At 42.0% G+C, this 19984-nt stretch overlaps 1 non-coding gene across 1 annotated transcript; it reads right to left on the bottom strand.

The window, feature by feature from the left end:
* Positions 1-12044: 12044 nt before the first annotated feature.
* On the bottom strand, positions 12045-12129 carry TRNAR-UCU. Its single transcript has one exon. It is a non-coding gene; the product is annotated as a tRNA-Arg (tRNA).
* Between the last annotated feature and the right edge of the window lie 7855 nt (positions 12130-19984).

Raw genomic sequence — 19984 nt, 5'->3', positions numbered from 1 at the left:
AAACAAAATATGAGACATGCAAAGAAAGAAGAAAGTGTGATACATATGTAGGAGGAAAAGCAAGCAAGAGAAACAGCCTTTAAAGAGACTAAGATGATAGAATTAGCAGGCAGACTTTGAAGTTCCTACTATAAATATGTTAAAAAAACTAAAAGAAATGTTTACAGAATCAAAGGAAAGTATAATGACAATAAATCATCAAATAGAACATATAAATAAGGAGATATAAATTATTAAAAAGAATCAGATAGAAATTATGGAGTTGAAAAAGGGCAATGACCGAAATGAGACAATCCACTAGAAAGGTCCAAGAGTAGATTTGAGATGACAGAAAAAAAAAAAAGAATCAATGAATGTGGAGGTAGATCAGTAGAGATTAGGGAATGTGTAAAACAGAGAGGAAAAGGAATTCAAAAACGGGAAGCAGTCTGATTAAAGAAATCAAAGAATTAAATAATTGGAGAGATATTACATCTTTATGGATAGGGATACTCAAGATTGTTAAGATGTCAGTTCTTCCCAACTTGATCTACAGATTTAATAAAATCCCAATAAAAATCCCACAAAATTATTTTTATTGACAAACTAATTCCAGAATTTTTATGGAAAGACCCAGAATAATCAACACACTGGAAAAAAAAAAAAACAAAACTGAAGAAAAATAGCACATTGGGAAGACAGACTATATTTGACTTCAAAACCTACTATAAAACTACAGTAATCAAGACAGTGTTCTACTGGCAAAAGAATACACAAGTAGATCAATAGAACAAAACAGACAACTTAAAAATAGACTCACACAAATGTCGTCAGATGATTTTTGACCATAGTGTAACTAATGGTGATGAAATAATTGGATATCCATATGGAAAATAATGAATCTAGACACATCCTTTACAAAAATCAACCCAAGGACCATAGCCCTAAATGTGAAAATCAAAACTATGAAAAGACTAAAAGATAGCATAGGAAAAAATCTAGATGACCTTGGGTTTGGCTATAACTTTTTAGAAGCAAGATCAAAGGCATGATCTGTGAAAGAAATAATGGATAAGCTGGACTTCATTAAAATTAGAAACTTCTGCTCTGTGAAAGACACATCAATAGAATGAGAAGACAAGCTATAGATTGGGTGGAAATATCTGCAAAAGAAATATCTGATAAGGACTGTTATCTAGAATATACAAATAACTCTTAAAACAGTGGTAAGAAAATGAACCCTAAGTTAAAAAATGGGCAAAAATTCTGAACAGATACCTCACTAAAGAAGATATATAGATGGCAAATAACATGGAAAGATGCTCACCATCCTATGTCAGTAAGGTAATTGCAAATTAAAACAGTGAGATACCACTACACCCCCAGAATAACTAAAATTCAAACACTGACAACACCAAATGTTGGCAAGGATGTGATGAAACAGGAGCTTTTATTCATTACAGATGGAACTGCAAAATGGTATGAACATTTTGGAAGACCATTTTGCAGTTCTTACAAAACTAGATTTACTCTTACCGTGCAATCCGGCAATCACACTCTTTGGTACTCAATAATCTGAAAACTTATGTTCACACAGAAACCTGTGTGTGGATGTTTATAATAGCTTTATTCATAATTACCCAAACTTGGAAGCAACAAAGGTATCCTGGCAAATTGTGGCATATCCATAAATTGGAATATTATTCAATTTTTAAAAGCAATGAACTATAAGGACATGAGAAAACATGGAAGAACGTCAAATAGATATTACTGAGTTGAAAAAGCCCATCCGAGAAAGCTACACACTGTGTGATTCTAGCTGTATGACATTTTGGAATATGCAAGACTATGGAGACAAGAAAAAGGTCAATAGTTGCCTATGTTTGCAGGAAAAGAAGGGTGAATATGTGGAGCACAGGGGATTTTTAGAACAGTGAAAGTATGATGAATGATACCATAATGATGAATACATGTCATTACATATTTGTCAAAGCCCATAGAACGTAAAAAAACCAAGAATGAAATTTAATGTGAGTCCTGGATTTTGGGTGGTAATGATTGGTCAATGCTAGTTAATCAGTCGTAACAAATGTACCACCCTGGTGCAGGATAGCGATAGCAGGGAAGGTTGTGTGTATGGGGAGTGGGGCATACTGCAATATTTGTTCAATTTTACTGTGAATCTAAAACTGCTTTAAAAAGCAAAGCTTATATTTTAAAAAATGAAAGAGGCTCATTAAAAGGTGAGACACAACTAAGTGAATTAGTATACACATAGTAGGAGTGCCACTAGTAAAGGAGAGACAGAAAAATAGTTCAAGAAGAAGAGGCTAAAAGCTTTCCATATTGGAGATTCACATCCATACATGCACATTACGGTCAAATGTTGAAAGATAAAGAGACTATCATGAAAGCTACAAAAGAACAATGACTCACTATGTATAGGGAAGTCAAACAAGATTAAAAGCTAACTTCTCATCAGAAATACATTAGGCTAGAAGATAAAAGTGCAGAACCTAAAAACCTATCAGTCAAGAATCTTATATCCAGCAAAACTATCTTTTAAAAAATGAATGCAAAATAGAGACATTCCCAAATAAACTGAAACCAAAAGAATTCATTGGTAGCAGATGTTCCTTTCAAAAACTACGAAGGAAATGCTTCAAACTGAAAGAAAATGATACATTGCATAACAGTCATTAATTCAAATCTAACTGACAAAACAAAAAGTGCCAGTGAAGGCGATTACGTAAATAATTACAAAAGACAATATAATTGCTTAATTCTCCTTTATACCCCTGACTGATTCTTATTTTATTTTTGAATGTTTATTTATGTATTTTTGAGGATGGGGGTGGAAGAGCAGAGAGAAAAAGAGAGAGAGAATTTCAAGTGGGCTCCTCACATCAGCACAGAGACTGATGTGGGGCTTGAATTCACAAACCATGAGATCAAGTCCTGAAATCAAGACTCAGAGGCTAAACTGAGCCATCCAGGCACCCTTACACCCCTGACTGATTAAAACAAAACAAAACAAAACAAAACAAAACAAAACAAAACAAAACAGTATATTGTTTTCTTTTGTTGGGTCTACAATATATGAAAACGTAATGTGTTTGACAATAACAGCACCAAGGAGGTGGTGGGAACAAGGCTGTATTGGAGAAAGGAAATCTTCAGGAAGAAATGAAGAGAATCAAAAAGGATAAATTAACAATAGAACAGATTATGTGAATTTATACTTGCTGTCTTTTCTTTGCTCAGCCTTTAAAAAAAAAAGTTTATTTTTGGAAGAGAGAGAGAGAGGGGAAGAGGAAGAGAGAGAGGGAGGCACAGATTCCAAAGCAGGCTTCAGGCTCTGAGCTGTCAGCACAGAGCCTGATGAGGCTTGAAAACATGAACCAGGAGATCATGACCTGAGCCGAAGTTGGATGCTTAACAACTGAGCCACCCAGCTGCCCCTTTGCTTGGCCTTTTAAAAAGACATTAGATTAGGGGCGCCTGGGTGGCGCAGTCGGTTGAGCGTCCGACTTCGGCCAGGTCACGATCTCGCGGTCCGTGAGTTCGAGCCCCGCGTCAGGCTCTGGGCTGATGGCTCGGAGCCTGGAGCCTGTTTCTGATTCTGTGTCTCCCTCTCTCTCTGCCCCTCCCCCGTTCATGCTCTGTCTCTCTCTGTCCCAAAAATAAATAAACGTTGAAAAAAAAAAAAAAAAAGACATTAGATTATACTAAGCAATAATTATAAGAAAGTATTATTGTGTTAGTAACATACATTGACTTAACATGTATAACAATAATAGCCCAAAAAAGATTGAGGAAGCAATGGCACTATGTGGAGGTAGAATTTCCATATGTCACTGGAACTAAGTTTGAATTGGAAATAGAATATGATCAATTAAGATGTGTGTTGTAGGGGCGCCTGGGTGGCGCAGTCGGTTAAGCGTCCGACTTCAGCCAGGTCACGATCTCGCGGTCCGTGAGTTCGAGCCCCGCGTCGGGCTCTGGGCGGATGGCTCAGAGCCTGGAGCCTGTTTCCAATTCTGTGTCTCCCTCTCTCTCTGCCCCTCCCCCGTTCATGTTCTGTCTCTCTCTGTCCCAAAAATAAGTAAACATTGAAAAAAAAAAAAAAAAAGATGTGTGTTGTAAATTTTAAAGGGATTTCTAAGAAAACAACTCTAAAATAATTTAAAAATCATTACAAGAATTAAAGTTGTCACTCTACAAAACACCCAATTAATATAAAATAAGACAACAAAAGAGGAACGGATAAACAAAAAACACATTACACATATAGAAAACAAAAATTACACATTACACATATAGAAAAAGAAATTACACATTACACATATAGAAAACAAAAATTAAAATGGCCGATTCTCTCTCTTTCTCTCTCAAAATAAATAAAATTTGAAAAAGTAAAATAAAAATGTCTTGAGATGGGAGGAAGAATCACAACATATCAAAATGTATGGAGCACTGCAAAAGCAGTGGTCCCAGGGGAATATATAGCTGTCAATACCTATATGAAACAGACTAGAGAGCACAGAAATAGATGTGTGTAAATATAGTCAACTGATCTTTGATAAAGGAGCAAAGGAAACAAGTTATAGCAAAGGTAGTCCCTTCAACAAATAATCTGGAATAACTGGACATCCACTTGCAAACAAAAATAAATCTAAACCCCGACCTGACCCCTTCACAGAAATTACCTCAAAATGGGTCAGACACCTATATGTAAAACACAAAAGTATGAACCTCCAGAAGGCAACATAGGGAGAAAACCTACGTGATTTGGGTACGCCAATGTCTTTTTAAACACAACACCAAAAGTCTGCTCCATGGAAGAAGTAATTAATGTGCTGGACTTCATTAAAATTAGAACAAAACAAAACAAAACTTCTGCTCTGTAAATAATAATGTCAAGAGAATGGGATGACCAGCCACAGAATGAAAGAAAATATTTGCCAAAGGCACATCTGATACAGGATTGCTATCTATCCATGTACCTACATGTCTGTCTGTCTGTCTGTCTGTCTATCTATCTACCTATCCACTTAAAACTCAACAATAAGAAAACAAAAAATCCAACTAAAAAATGGACTTAGGACCTTAAGAGATACCACACCAAAGAGAAATATGTTGGAAAATAAGCATATGATAATATATAATCCAAAAATGTAACACAGGAAGCCTATTAAGAAGGGAGAAATCACTATCTTTTGTAGCCTTATTTTGGACATGAAAGTCAATCAAATTTAGCATATTCTATTGGTTGGAAGCAGGTCACTACTCCAGCCCACACTCCAGAGCAGTGGATTACATGGAGGTGTGACTTCAAAGAAATGGGAATCATTGTGGCCATCCTAGAAGTCTGCTTACTACAGAAAAGCTTTACCTCTAAGATCATGGTGATGACTTATATTTAACATTTTCCTGGAGGTGTTAACAATCACGATATTTCACACACACACACACACACACACACACACACACACACACTACAAAGTGATATAGGGACGGACCGGGAAGAACAAATCTCTCATTATTTGCAAGTAAAATAAACGTGTACATAGAAAATGTATAGGTATCTACAGAAAAGTATGATGAAGAAGCAAAATAAAACTGCTAAATTTAAAATTAGTGTGAAGAAATAGAATGCATTTCTATGTAAGAGTGAATTTGAAGATGAACTTAAAAGGATCTTAAAGGAACCGAAAAAAAAAAAAGGTGAAGTACTTAGGCATAAATCTATGTGGAGAAAATTCTATGGATACAATTACAGAACCTTATAAGAAATGTTAAAGGAAACCTAGGTGAATGAAGAAATTAGGCATTGCTCAAGATCAGTATTTGAAAGTGGACACTTTTCCAGCCTTCAATCATCAATCCCTTTTCTCCTTTTTTACCAATATAGAACACATAGCTCTACTGGATATGAAGTCTTATTCTGTAGCTGTATAACTGAGATAGCAGAGTATTGGAGGAAAACTAGACAGAGCAGAACAGAAAGACCAGAAACGGATCCAGGTTTATAAAAACAGCTGACAGAGTTGGCACTTTAGATCACTAGAAAAGATACACTTTCCATCCATGTTCTGAAACAATTGAGTATCCGTATCAAAAAAAAAAAAAAAGAAAAGAAAAAAAAAAGGGAGGGAGAAAGAAATTGAAGCCCTACCTCACCCACAATTCCAGGTGGATTTAAAAATACAAAAATTAAAAAAAAAAAAACATAGTTATCTTAAATGGTGATATTGAAGATCTTCATTATTTCAAGATGCTAAAGAATTTATTTATTAAAGAAGAAACAGGGGTGTGTGGGTGGCTCAGTCGGTTTAGCGTCGGACTTCAGCTCGGGTCATGATCTCCTCGTTCCTGAGTTCAAGCCCCTGACAGCTCAGAGTCTGGCGCCTGTTTCAGATTCTGTGTCTCCCTCACGCCCTGTCTCCCTCTCTCAAAAATAATAAAATAAACATTAAAAAATTAAAAAAAAAAAAACAGCAGCAAGGACAAATCACATTGTGTGAAAGGCTTCTGTTCGTCAAAGGACAGCATAAAGTGGAAAAAACAATACACAACATAGCGAAATACCTTTGCGATTCAAACAGCTGACAAATGGCGTGTATACAGAATAAAGGAAAAAATACAAAGTTCCACCAAGTGAAATAAGCAAAAGATGTGAACAGGCACTTCACACAAGCAGAAATCCAAGCGAGCAACAAATCTATGAAAAAATGCCCAATCTCATTAGTAACGGAGAAATGCACCTTAAAACCACAATGGGATACCAAGAAATTGCCAAAAACTGCAACATGTTATGATGCATGGACTCCGTGAGAGAAGCTAGACTCAAAAGAATGCATATCATATGATTCCAATCATACGGCGTGTAAAAGCAAGTCACAGATATATAGATGGAGATATCTATGTACGCTTCTTAAGTGAGGCAAACACAGGCGTGTTGGTTGGCAAACTCAGGAGCTTCTGGGATGAAATCTGAAATGTGTCCCCTTCCATAGAGGGCAAGGAGAAGCCAAAAAAGAGAGGCAGGCCACTCCAGATTAGTATGTGGCAGATTTAATAAACAAAGGAACTTACGAGGCTTGTCTTGGGTGTTGGCAAGACCAGGGAATTTCTGCACCACCTGCCAAATCTGGCAAATCTATGCAGAAGCTTTAACTGGGTTCAGTAGTTTTTCAGTCTACGTGATCTCGACAACATATTGCTTGAAAACGGCTCCAGCTGTGGGAACCGTGGGCAGAGTGCAGTTTTCAAGGACAGGGGACAGGGTGAGGAACCTCTGATTGCCTGGGTCTAGCTCATGGGTCAGCTGGCAGTTGTGTCCTCATGAAAACCTTGTCCAACAGGCCACTCCTCACCAATGGCTCTTATAATCGTACGCACACCCCTCTTCCTCAGTGTGCTCTGAGTGGACAGCAAAGGGGTCCATTGGCATGTAAGTGGCTCATTTGGTGGCTATCTTGCCATCCTGCTGGGCCCTTCCATTGCAAATTCTGGTAGATGTGTGTTGGTGTTCTCAGCAGCATAGCCCCATGATCCACAGAGAGAGTCAGAGCAATGGCTGTGTCCCTACACTTACATACATTTATGGTGCTGGGGGTCTCAACAGGGGTCCCCAATCTGGCATGTGGGGAACAGGTCCTGCTCATTGATCATTCAAATGTATTAAAGTCCAGGATCGTACCTTAGTCTGGTTGGCAAAGGTGATTTTACGTGTTAATAATTTAATCTGCTGGTTTAATATTCCATTTTTCCTCTCTATGAACCCAGCTGCTGATAGGTTATAAAGGAGAGGAGATCTCCATTCAATGCCACATTCTTTTGCCTAGTCTTGCACATCATGACCTTTGAAATGAGGTCTACAATTACTGTCTATTCAACAAAGGTATCTGTACATGGTATTCACCTTCCCAATCCCCTAATTGTGGCAGCTCAGTTTGTGCAGGAAAAGGACAAAGGAAAGCTTGGATTAAGTCAGACTTCTTGTCCACACAAACCATAGTTAGAACACTCACTGGGAGAGAGGGGACAAATATAATCAACTTGCCAATTTCTCATTGCTTAGGAACTCCAGTGGATGGTCTCAGACTCCTTCGGCAGTTGCCTTGGGTGTTGTTTGGAATGCATAGGACACGCTGTTACTTCATTAACTGAGTCACTGTATTTTAAGGTCAACCCAGCATCCTTGGCAATAAGCCATCCCATCCAGGCATGATGGTGGCTACTCTTTCTATGCAGCCAATCTGCTGTATCTCCTGAACAGTCAGTTGCCATCAGTTCTACCTGAGCTAGGTCATCAGTGTCTTAATTGCTAGGGGGTGTCGGTCTCCTGTGAGCCGGGATATGGAAGACAGTGAGGACTGCCTCAGGTTCTTACAGCTAAACCCAAATGTCTTGCTACATATCCTGACTCCACAAGGGCTTATTCAGGATCATCCACCCCTCAGCTTTCCACTGTCCAAGACGTAGGTTTAATCCCTTTAGAACAGCCCAACTGTCAGTGCAAAGGGATAACAGCCAGGGCTCATGAGTGATCACCAGACAAACTGCCCTAAGCTTTGTCCACTGGTCATCGTGGTTTATTCCTATTTCCCTCCAGATGGTATCAGCGTTGATCTGAATAGAGACTGTGATCAGTGAGGGCAAGTTGACCCTGATTAGACCCATCTGGATCCCAGGCATCGGCTGGGATTTCCCTCACTCCCTCTCTACAGGGTACAGGGGCCACCACAGAAAAAGGGGTGAGGGGTATTTGGAGGATCTACATACCCTACAGGGCCTAGTAGCACCCACATTTCTAGAGACAGTGAGTTGGCAGACAGAGTTGTCCTCTGAGGCAAAGAGACCTGCTGTTTGGTCAAAGTGGGAGTTTGAATGATGGCAAAGGCTGGTTGCTGCACCATGTTCTCAGCTTACCCTTTGATAGGAAGGGAAGTTCTTACCACGATGTGGGGATCTCTACACGGAGGAGCACTGTGTATACTGCCAGGAGCTGTTGCTCTGTGGGGATATATTGGGTTTCTGCCCTCTTTCTGGAGCTGAGACCCAAATCCTAGGGGTACACTGCTCACGTTGTCTCTGCCACAGCACCCAACTCATACCTTCCAGAGTCATAGATGCATCTAACTCAAATGATAGTCCTATTTGGGAAATGCCTAGAACTTCAATCTTCCTCATTACTAGTTTAGCCTTCTCAAGGCAGCTGGCTGCTCCGATCCCCAGTCCCACATGCACCCTTTCTTTACCAGGTGGCATAAGGAACAAAGGTGCTAGGTCAGGTGGGGAATAAAAGTCCTCCAGACCCCCCACATCCCTGAAAGGCTTGTACCCTCTTTCGTGCTCTTCGTGGTTGACTAGGCTTGCACCTTTTCTATCATAGTTTCTGTGACAATGAGCAGCTAACCCAACCATTTGGCTGATAAAACCTTTGCTACTGTGCCTCGGCCTTAAATTCCTGTGGGTTCACTGGCCAACCTCTCCATTACAGAAGACCCCAGCAAGTCTGAAGAGTGTCTTGCAGTGGAGACAAGTCTTCACATGTTAAAATTGTATCATGAGTGTAATGGGCCTGTTTTACTGATATGGATGGAGAAGGAGATCAGGCTACCATCCCATGACATATTGTAGGAGTGTGCTGGTCGCTTTGGGGAAGCATTTGAAAGTTCCGTTGTGGCTTCCCCCATAGGAAGGCAAAGTGATCTTGTGACTCAGCAGCCAGGAGGTATGCTAGAAAAGGCATTTGTTAAGTTCCACATAGCATGGAACAATCCTAGGACGCGTACAGGGATTCCTTGGAGTCACAGGGATGGTAGAATTACTGGTTCCCATAGGCACTGGTTTGATTACCTTAGCCTAGAAGCAGAATTCACTGATAGAAGTTTGCCAAGTTTGGGGTGACTGGGTGGTTCAGTAGGTTAAGCATCAGACTCTTGATTTTGGCTCAGATCACAATCTCATGGTCTGGGAGATCAAGCCCCACTTTGGGCTCTGCGTTGACAGCGTGGGACCTGCTTGGGATTCTTTCTCTCCCTCTCTCTCTGGGCTTCTGTCTCTCTTTCTCTCAAAATAAATAAATAAACATTAAAAAAAAAAGAAGTTTGCCAAGTTTGACATTGTAGAATATTAATGCCCAATATGTTCTCTGGTATCTGAGACATAAGAACCTCATCTTCTCTGGATGGGTCCCCAAGTTTCAGTGTCAAAGGGAACTTCGTGACCATAACTGCTTGCTCTCCATCACCATTGATGGAACTGAGGGGACCAGACGACTTCTGAGGGTTACCATGTAGTAGAGTACATTGGGTTCCAGCATCAATCAAAGCTATCACCTTTTGTTTATTTCTGGAGGACCGGTGAATAGTGAGCTCAACATGGGGACTGGATCATCTCCGATAGTCTTCACCTGCATCCAAACCTGCAGGGCAGGGAGCACCCACTCTGGATAAGACTATCCCTGAGGCTTCTGCTGGAGAAGATGAGGCATTAGGAATGGTAGGGGGAGATGGGGCAGGTCTGAACTATTGTTAAGATTCTAAGGCTGTCCACAGGCTGACCAATCCAGTGTTGAGTCACTAGTCTATTTTGTTCAGGTGAGGTTCTGGCAGCAAAACGGTCAAACCACGTTTGCTTTTGGATTACCTTTACAGCCAACTGGGAGAGGCTTCTGGCTTTCAGAGCTTCCTCTCTGTCTCAGGTCTCTCCCACAGCTTGCACCTCTTCCCCACATTTATCAGTTTCCCCCAGATCAGCAACGGATCAGCATCATGAACGTCTTGCCCCATGACTGGGTTCAGCATAGATATCAGTGCCCCATACCAGGTGCTGGGGGTGGCTGGGGAATCTCAGCTTTCATTCCTGCAGTATTGAAGGTGGCCTGATCAAGACCTTCAGGGCAGGGGCATAGATCATCTCATCTTGACCCAGTGAGGGGCGTAGAATGAGAGGATCTCAAGAGTTTGTTGTGTCTCCTCTGTAGATTTAAAGGGTACCCGTGCTCATTGGGTCAAGCCTCCCTGCAGATTAGGATAATCCAATCTATAAGGGGCTACCTTGAACCTCCCGAATGCCATGCAGGGGCTGCCAGAGGGCGGGCTGTGTGGTGATGGTCTTCATTTTCTGTGCCTTCTGCCCCGAGAAATGCTATCTCCCCATGTTTCCCTTAGCCATACTAACCATGCCTGGGTAATTTTCCTGGACTTTTGCTAGAACTTGGGAAGCCGTATCAACAAGGTCAGTTGGGGGTATATTCCCTCATCATGAACATTTACTGAACCAGGGACTGCCCCTCTGGCTGGCATCGCCATTGTACTTTTGCTTTCCTTTGTATGAGGGGTTACACAGCCTGGGGTATTTCATCCACTTCACAGTCAGTCACCACACCAGGCAAGTGGACACCTGCACATCCTTCTCTACCTCTAGCCCTTCTTCCACCTTTCAAGCTCAAGTTTCAGCCTCCAGTTGGGTATCGGCGGCCAGCCAGATTCCCCACTGAGTAACCAGGTGTTCCCCTCCTCCACCGAAGTGTGCTCTGTGCAGTTCCTCAAATAAAGTAGCTGTTGTTCTCCCATGGTGGTCCACCAACATCTAACGTACGGTCCCACCCCTCCCCACCTAGAGGCTGCTGGCCAACCCAGGGTTGCCCCTGTGGATGCCTCTTTCCCAAGACCCATTTCTCTGATCTCATAGCGGGCTCACCAACTGCTGGTTGACAACCTAGGGAACTTTCCAGGGTGAAATCTGAAACTGGCCCCCATACACTGATGGCAACAGGAGACCAAAGGATGAGGCAGGTCACCCCAGATTGGTAGGCGACAGGTTTAATAAGCAAGAGAACTTACATCTGAGGCTTGCCTTGGGCGGTAGCAAGAGAAACAGATCTCCGCACCCACCTGAAAAACCTTATTTTTATTATTATTTTTTTAATTTCTAATTTTTTTTTTTTTACTTTATTTTTGAGAAAGAAAGAGTGACAGAGCAGGGGAGGGGCAGAAAGAGAGGGAGGCATAGAATCTAGGCAGGCTCCGGCCTCTGAGCTGGCAGCACAGAGCCCGACATGGGGCTCGAACCCATGGACCAAGAGATCGTGACCTGAGCAGAAGTCAGACGCTTAACCGACTGAGCCACCCGGGCGCCCCCACCTGACAAATCTTAAACGTTTATATAGAGGCCTTAACTGGGTTCAGTCATGCATTCATTCAGTCCAGAGTGTCTCAACACCTTGCTCTCTCAAGGCTGCATCCTCGCAAATAGCTCTGGCCGTGCAAACAGTAGGCAGAGCATACATTCCAAGGTGTTGGGGAGTAAGAAACCTCCAAATGCCCTTGCTCCAGCTTATGGGTCAACCAACAGTAACAGCTTCCAGATGACCTCCTCCAACAACATTTTTAAAAAACAGCAGAAAATAAATTATCAGTAAATCCAGGAGAGTAGAGAAATAGGATTGTGTTCATAGAAGAGCGTATAGTGGAAAGGTGTTAGTGATGTTCTATTTTTATTTATTTCTCTGTTCAAGAAATAAAGGTAGATATTACTTTTATAATTATGTGTGAAAACATAAATATATAAATATGCTTTTTTTTCTTTTTTTTTGCTGAACTTGTGTTATATGATACCATAAAAGGAAAAACATACTCAGAGACACAAAATTTACTTCTTGTTAGGATAAAGAGGGTATAGTATGGGGTGGGGAGGGAAGACCAGTGGCTTCAAAGGTATTAGCAGTTTATACTTTTTAAGGTAATGTTGGTTATACGTTCGTTCATTTTTATATTATTAATATTCTATCATGCACTTTTATATCTAGGAATTACGTTATAATTGAAAAAGCATTAAAGATTCTAGCCTAGAAATATAAAGTGCATAGCAGAGTCTCTGGCATAGGATAGCTACTCAAAAATTATTAGCTGTTGTTATAAATTTTAAGTTAAAAATGCCATGCATCTCTAAATAAGGGGTCAGTGAACTATGGGGCCTTGCAGGCCCAAAATGGCCCCCCACCTGCTGAGAATGGCCATAAACTAAGAATGATTTTACAATTTAAAGTGGCTGGGGGAAGGGAAACCAAAAGAATAATACGTTGTGACATGTGAAAATTATCTGAAATTCCCCTCTCAAAGACTATATGTAAAGTTTTATTGTAACAGAGGCACACACAGTTAATTACGTATTGTCTCTGTCTGCTTTCTCTAAAATGGCAGTCTTGTGCGGTAGTGACAGAGACCATATGGCCCACAAAGCCGAAAATATTTACAACCTAACCTTTTACAGACAGTTTGTCGGCTGTGCTCCGAAATGCGTTTACCTTTCCTTTCTCAAGGCCAAGATGCCCTCTGCATTTGGAAGCCTGATGTGGCGAGTGGCTCCCCCTTGGCTCAGCTGCCTGAGGAAGATCCCACCCGAGTTCTGCAAATGGCGAGCCAGGGGGCCCTTTCTGAAAGCTCACGAAACTCTGCTTTCTCCTGGCTGTGCTGCTTTGTGGAGACTGGGACCAAAGTGAGAAGGAAAGGAAAGGCAGGGCTTCTAGGTTTGAATTCCAACTCGGTGGTTTATCAGATACGAAACCATAGGAAATGCATATTCATGTGTACGATTTGGGGTTTCTCCTACAAGACGGGACCAAAAACACCCACTTTGAAGAATTGTATGAGAATTAGGGATAATGTATGCAACTATTCTGCAAATAGTAGACATTCAATTAATAGAAGCTATTAGTATTCATAATTGTCAATTCAGATGGTTTCAGGGCTGAGGAAAGAGAAAAATCCAAACTAGCCTCTGTAGTATTGGCGGATTTTAACTTCAAGTCCTTGAAGACCTCAGGTGCCAGGAAATGGCACAAGAGTGTAATTAATTAATTCAAGAAGACAGGGCCGAGAAGTCTCCACTCAGCTCTTTATCATCCTAAGTGATTTACCAGCCCCGTATCCACTCTGGTCTGAACTCAGTTTTATAGGGACCCTCCCAAGGCACTTGGGCACCTCTTCCTCGCATATCTCAACTCACTTTACAATTCCACGTGACCCTCATTGTACCTAGGGCACTAAGGTTAAGAGCCAAGGTCTCAGCAAGTTACCAAGAAAATAAAAAGGTCTCAGAAAAGACGTTTCTGCTGAAAGTGAATTCCTCAGAAGGCAGTTCACCTTTTGGCCATTCAGGAAGAAAGGCATTCAATCTGAGGCATGCCCATGGAATTATCTATTTATTCACACTAGAATACTTGATAATGAGGATGAAATATGGACATCTGAGAGCAAGAATGACTGTAATTAAGACTCAATTCAGTTTGCTTTCAATTTAAGTAGGTATAAAATTATATTATTAATGTATCAAAACATGACATAATAAATTATCTCTTGTTGCTAATGCTTTGAGTCCTACCTTAGAAGCTTGTTTAAAAGGATTAGAAGTAAGTGAGAAAATTACGTCAAAATGATTTCAAAGGAAGACACTGAGGAGGAAAAGGGAAGGTCCTCATTTCTCGGTAGGAGGTGGTAGGAAATGAGGCAGATTTGCCTATGCAGAAGAGCTGGGAAAGAGGCAAATTTGCATACACGGAAGAGCCCCGCCCCGTGAACATGATTAAGAGTCTCCCCATAGATCAATGGTTGGCCTGTGGCTAGGATGAGCCCACTTGAGGCCACCGGGAATGGAAGGCTGACTCTCCTAACTAAATGCCCAAGAACTGAGTCAGGAGTAAAGTCTGTAGGATGGTTCTAACAACTGTTCTTTCTCTGAGGAACCTGGAAAAACATAGACTCCCTTTGAATCTCTACTCCTCATGGATCAAGGAATGGCTGACGGCCTTTCCAGAACCCTCCCAAGGCTGCGCTGAGAAATGATGGTCAGAACAGTAAGAGCAGTCCTCACGGTTAACCGTTCCCAGGTGATCACACCACGCGAGGACACGTGCTGGATATTTTACAGTTTATGTTTAATCTTCAAAACCCACCCATCTCACTTAATCTTCAAAGCAGCCTTACGAGGTCCTACGCTTGTGTCTGTTTATACACGAGGAAACCGAGGCTAAGTAAGGTGAAGTTCCCCAAGGTCACACAACCAGTAAGTGACTTTCATTTTCAAACTTTGTCTCCAAAATCGATGCTCTTTGCCTCCACACTGGCCACGCTCCCACTTTCTGTCAGGTTCTCCTCATCTGCCTCCCTGATACTCATTTACCTCAACGCTTACCAAGCGCCATATTTTTCTTTTGATAAATGCATCTTCCTGGAACTCAGATGCCTTCGATGCATGATGTGTTCTAGCTCTCTGTATGCTCTGTACCTGTAAGCGTCTGTGGCACCGGCTATTTATTTCTCAGTTTTCAGAGAGCACAGACTGTGTTTAAGGAACACGCCCTGTATACCACTCGGCACATCATCACGCACCAAGAGATATATTTTCTGGCCGGAAGGGTGTGTCTGCACTGTTTGCCGCTCAACCCCACTTTGCAGGGAGAAGAAAAGAAGCAAAAAAGAGTCTGCCCGTTGACACCAGTGACACAGGGCGCCTATTCCATCGCTGTGATGTTTCTCTGAGCAAGTCAGAGAATCGACTACGCAATAAATAGATGGCTTTTAACTCACTGAGTAGCTGTCCCAAAAGATCTCGCCGAGGCTCCAGAGCAGTCTAGACATAAAATTGAGTTCTGGCTCCACCCCTGAGCATGAGTGCATGCATCACTTAACACCCACCCAGGCCTCGGCCGTCTCATCTGGAAACAAAGTCAGGTTGGCGATTTTATGGTTTGTTGTCTTGGCTTGGTCAGGGCCTCCTGGACCACTCTTCCTGACCGGGCCCACTTCCTCTCCTCCCGGAACTGAACTTTGGTCCTTGGCCACACTTCTCATTTTGCCTGGAATTTAGGCTAAACACCCTGCGGTGAAAAGGCGATGGAGACAGCTCTCTGCTAGACTTGACATCTCCATGGCAGGCCCCAAGGCTCTGGATTTGGCCACATCTGTTGATCTGGAAGACCATCCAGAGACCCATGGATCCCTTCCACAGGACCCAACAGAGGCCCAGAAAGGCGAACTCATGTCTTCTTTCTATCTGAATGCGCTGCATTTCCATCTGTATTCTGCTGATGTCCACTGTTGGAGAGAGATGCTCTGTGCCGTGGTCTCCTCCTTAGACTCAACAGAAGGAAAGGACATTTGCTCTCATGTCTTCAGCTCCCTGCTCATTCCAGGATTCTCCCTAGAGTAGAGGTACAAATATCAACATCCATGTCGCAGCACATCTGACTCTCCTGCCTATCACATGCCCTCTGGGAACTGGAAGGGCTTTCTTTTCCCCGCTTTCTGATGGAGCTGACTTGCCCTACATCATACCTTCCTCCTTAAGGGGCAGCCCTCACCTCCCCATTCTCAAGGATCCTAATGGTGGAATGGCCGTCAGGCAACATGGCTTGTGATTGGGAGGGCGAGGAGGTTGAAATTATTTATACTTTAATATTTCCAAAATGATTCTCATTATACACTGCTTCATTTAGTAGTTACGGCAACCCAGGGAGATAAGTGAGATGATCCCCACGTCGCAAAGAAACTGAGGTCCAGCAGGACCTAATTCTCTTGACTGGGTCACCCCATAACTGATCTCTGTTTGTCTACAAAGACTTTTCTTTGCCCGTGCACAGCCCACCTCATGCCATTGAAGATACTCAAACAGAAGCCAAACACCCCCTTAACGTGTCATTCACCCAGGTAAATGAACCATTAAGAATTTGGACTCCATGAACTCTGAGGTCTTTCTAGGGCTGAAAGGTCAATAATCCTGCATTTCTGCTTCTCTGTAACATGGGTTTACCAACTCCAGTTATTTTCCCTTTCCCATCTTCTCTCCAAAGAATGTCTGTCTGAGAAGCCCCGAAGAAGTGAATCGGGTCCCCTCTGAGGGGTCCTGCAATCACGTCACACCAGCCACAGAATAATCCCGGGAGGAGGTTTTCTTCATAACTCACTCCATGCATAGAAGCTGCACAAGAGATACATAATTTATACAGGCAATTACACATCAATTGGTTATTAAAAGTGCCCTCATTGAGATGTACTGTATTGAGGACACGGAGATAAATCTGGTTCCCCAGGTAACTAGCTGTAGCTCACAGACAGAAGGCAAATTTTCTGATTTGGGATTGGCATAACTTCTCTTGACCCCACTATTCTTCTTTCCTCCAGTGTGGTGTTCTGTGTGCGTGGGAGGAAAAGGCAGGAAGCGCAGAGAGAAAGCCTGGGTATGAAAAACAGTCCAGTGCTTTTCTGGGAGCCCTTCCCTCCTGGGAAAAATAATTATTTTCCTAATTAATTAAACATGCACCCAAGAATTCATTCACTCGTCAATCCATCCATTTAAATAATAAGTATTGGCATTAACGACCGTGCCAGACGCTGGAGGAGGCATCAGAATGAACATGGCGCTGTCCCTCCCTTTGAAGAGCTGCTTGTTCAGTGAGGAAAAACACGGGCAAACAAATAATTTCCAATATTGTGATAAGCGCAGACATGGAGAGAAATGCCAATGCAAAATGTGGTGCGGGGAGCCACTTGGTCTCTTCAGGGGAGCTGGGAATGGCTTCACATAGGACATTGGGGATGAGCAGAGCCCTGAGAATAATAAATAAGGGGTCACCAGAGGGACGGTGGAAAGGCAGTCTAGAAAGGGCGACAAGGATGTGCAGAGGCACGCAGGACTCCATTTAAGTCAGGATACAAGCTATAGTAGCTATACCTGGAGAAAGCTGTACTGAACACTCTGAGGCAAGTACACCTTTGGACAATAATAAGTGGAAAACAGTTGGGGACGCCATTGTTAATGGATGGGATTGGCTGCACCAAAAGCTCCGAGAGGTATTGTCATTGTTGTTGTTGTGTTGTGGTGGTTCTGTTTAAATATAGAAATTCTGATTCAGTGTCTTGGTCCGGAACTGTGAATCTTTTAAAAGCTCTCTGTGTGATTCTTTTGAAAATGGGGCTCAGACAACACTTGAGAAAAACTGGGCTAGTGTCTAGGCTGTTACCTTTCTGTATTTTCTTTTTTATGCCTAGGCTGGAACCTTGAGGTTTGTTTAGTCATCCTCTCTCAGGCAGTTTGCTTAATGTCATCTAGTCAATTGTATCCCCCAAAGAGCCTAATGTTTTTCCAGTTGTGTTTAAGATTTGGGACGATGCCCAGATACACTGACAGTCCTTTGGCACGAGCTCCCAATGAAACCGCCTTCCTTAGAAACATGGCACCAGTGAGTCCAGAGACCCAGGTATTCCAGAAGCACAGAGGAGCAAAGCACCCCATCTTCATTATATAAACTACACTGGGAATTCCCATGAGGAGCGCCATGTCTAAGACCAGTAGGCTGAATGGGCAGGGATGAAGGGGAGCTTCTCTTCTTAAATCACAGTGTGGAAAATTGAACAAAAGGGTGGAAAGTCCTCATTTAAGCAACCTATGAACAAAGTATGTCACAAATTCTGCAAAAGTCTTGTAAAGGCCATGGGGGACATAGGTCATTTTTGTAATCTAGTTAAGAAGGAGAGGGTACCCACACACAGATGAAAAATAGCTATAGTAATTCAATAATCAAATAATGATATTTTCCGGTTGCCCCAATAAGGTGGGTTAATGGCCTGAGAAGCAATTGTTAGTGATGATGTATTTTCTTTAAATACTCTGAAGTAAGAAGCTGTCAATTCATAAAAGAAATAATGCTTACCCCCTAGGAGCTGTTGCTGAGAAAACGCATTACTTTCTAGCTTGTTCTCCCTTTGGTTTTATTGCCTATCAAAATAAAAAGAGAGGGATTAACGTTTGTTGAATGCTTGTTATATGACAAACAATAAGCTAGGTGCCTGTTGCATGCGATATCTCATTTTAGTCTCTCATGGACCCAGGGAGACTGGGATTAGTATCACTCATTAGAGATGCAGAAACTAAGCATATGGACGTATATGCCCTGGGATATACCTCAGATCACCACGCACGTAGTCAGTGAAAGACCTAGAATCACCCAGCTCATACCCCTTCCCTAAAGTCTGCTGCCTTCATTAATAACTTCTTTGCACAGTCACCCAGTATAGTTAATCCAGGTAGGTGGGTAGGTGGATTTGAAGAACCCATTATTTCTGTGTCTAGAACGGGATATGGAACAGCACAGGAAGTAACAAATCATCGACTTCAATGGAAACTTTCTGTAAATCTTCACTTTTTGTACTATAAATAACACACTCCATGCACTATCCGAGACGCTTAGGTTCTAACAGTGAACAAAATATTAAAATCTCTCTGCCCCCATGGAGCTCATATTCTAGTGGGAGGAGACTAACAAAACAAAATAAACACTATCAAAAAGCAAATAATAGACTATGTTAGAAGACATACTATAGAAAAAGAAACAAACGGTGGCATCTGAGCCAATCACAACTTCCTGGTCAGGTTTGATAACCAGAATTGCCACATTGGGCTGATTGAATCCCAAGAGAAAGGAAAGATTCACGACACTTTAGTTAACCTATTATACGCTTCCCCAAATAAATATTTATTCCTCATGTTTGAAAAAGTGAAAATGACTCATGGACTTTCTAATTATCTCTATGAACCTCTAGGTTGAAAATCATTTTCCTGTTTTCTCTTTTTTTTTTTCCACTCTCTTAATTAGTCACCAAAGCTCCGTTGTAAGAGAATCAGAGATGGAGATACGATAAGGAGAGCAAACAAAGAGAGAAGTGAAAATTCCAGAGTGGGTGGGATGCAAATGCATGCCTGAGGCAAGCCCCCCTCTTTTTTTTCACTCACAATTGGTCCTCTCTTCCCTTGATCAAGAGTGAAAGGTGAGTAAGATCTTATCCACCTTCAAGTGGGAAGACGACTGTATCACGACACGGGGCCAATCGAGTACACGCATCCAAGAACTCCAGGACATTTATTTACTGTCAAGGATATTTATTTTCCAGAAGAATCTAACTCAGTCACCTCTGGAATGATAAAATCCCCAACT

The sequence above is a fragment of the Leopardus geoffroyi genome, chromosome D1 (genome assembly GCF_018350155.1).
Source record: "Leopardus geoffroyi isolate Oge1 chromosome D1, O.geoffroyi_Oge1_pat1.0, whole genome shotgun sequence".
In the NCBI taxonomy this organism is placed as follows: Eukaryota; Metazoa; Chordata; class Mammalia; order Carnivora; family Felidae; genus Leopardus; species Leopardus geoffroyi.
The sequence above is the reverse complement of the archived record's forward strand: the minus strand, read 5'-3'. Positions and strand labels throughout refer to the sequence as shown.